The sequence below is a fragment of the Hyperoodon ampullatus genome (genome assembly GCF_949752795.1).
Source record: "Hyperoodon ampullatus genome assembly, chromosome: 14".
Lineage (NCBI taxonomy): Eukaryota > Metazoa > Chordata > Mammalia > Artiodactyla > Ziphiidae > Hyperoodon > Hyperoodon ampullatus.
The window spans coordinates 19,106,259-19,107,799 of NC_136927.1; positions in this window are offsets into that span (position 1 = coordinate 19,106,259).

A 1,541-nucleotide genomic window follows, 5' to 3' on the forward strand; every position below is an offset into this window, starting at 1 on the left:
TGTAGTGGCTTGTTTAAAGAATAGTAATGTAAGAGCTGTGAAAAACAATGTCCCATGCTCCAGTGAGTTTGGGAAACCCTCGGTTAAGGGTTAAGCCCTGTTGACAAATCTCTTTATAGTTAGGCTTCTCAGGGCCCTTGATAACACTCCCTATACGTTATGAATCCCCAGGTGCAATGCTGGCTGTGTTTCCCAAACTTAATGGACAAGGGAATCATCTCTACCTAGAGCACCAATAAATGTTGCCTGGCGTGCCGCAGTAGACTGTCTACCTGTAAAACCTGACACGTTCAACTTAGCCTCGATTTAGAACGTGAAAAACAGCTGAGGTAACTATATGCTAAGTCATGAAACAAAGCAGCACAAGATGATAATGTACTTCCTGGCTGATATGCTGCTTATATTCTCAGGCAAAATATACTTGCCTTAATTATCTGAGAGATTGTTTCCTTTAATCCAGCCTGTATTTCTCAAGCCTATTTTTTTGTTGTTGTTGTTCACTGCACAAGCTGTTTGACTAGAACCATATCTTTGTGTTTTTTTCACCTATAAGGCCAATTAGCAAATATATTGTTTGCAAATTTATTATTACATTTTCAAGTGTATTATTCACCCAAGGGAATAAAAGCTAATCAATATAGTGTTAAATTGTATCTTGAAAGTTGTTTTGGGGGCAGAAGGAAATAGGACTAGCAGGTGAAAGCAACCTACTCTTAGCCTCGCTACTTCAGTCACCCGACCAGCTTCAGCTGCTGGGATCACAGGCTCTGACTGTTGAGTTCCAAGGTCTGTCCAGTCTGCGAAGAGGAGCACTGTACTCTGAGTTGGCTAAGTGCACAGGGCCACGGGGTGAGATGAAAACAGGCCAGATGCTACTCTAAGTGACGAATCATAATCGTGTTGTTTGTGTCGCATGTGTGTGTAAGGAAAAAAACTAGCAGTCAAGTTCTCATGTAAACTCCTAAGGCCACTTTCAGGCAGGTAACGTGCCAGTGTGAAATGCATGAAAGAAAAAATTACTCTCCTGGGAGAACCTCACTTCCCTCTCACCCTCAACTCCACCAAAATCAGTCCTTTCAAAAGTAACCAGGTTTTAATAATCATTTCTGTGATTTATTTCGTTTTCTTTAGCTACTTTTACTCACTGGATATTTTCAGATATTGCATGCGATAAAAACTACACATGAAAATATGTGGTTAGCCTGTGATCGAATTACATGGCCTTTCTTTGGGAATTAGGTTCGTTTTCCCCTTTATTTTAGCATCTTTTTGTATTTTGAAAGGCAGGATTTAAGCAAAGCACTGTGAGACTAGACAAAGAAAAGACCTGAGACCAGCAGTATGGAAACAAGTATCTGGGAAGAACTTTGCAATAAGAAGGACACTTAAGTGTGCTGGGCAGGGACTGTCCAAGTAAGCATTTAAACAATGCTTTGTATATAAATGAAAAATGTAAGGGAAACAACATACCCTAAATGATGACCTTCTTTAGTCCTGATAACCTGAGGTTTATAAATGACCAACAAACTTCCAGAAAACAC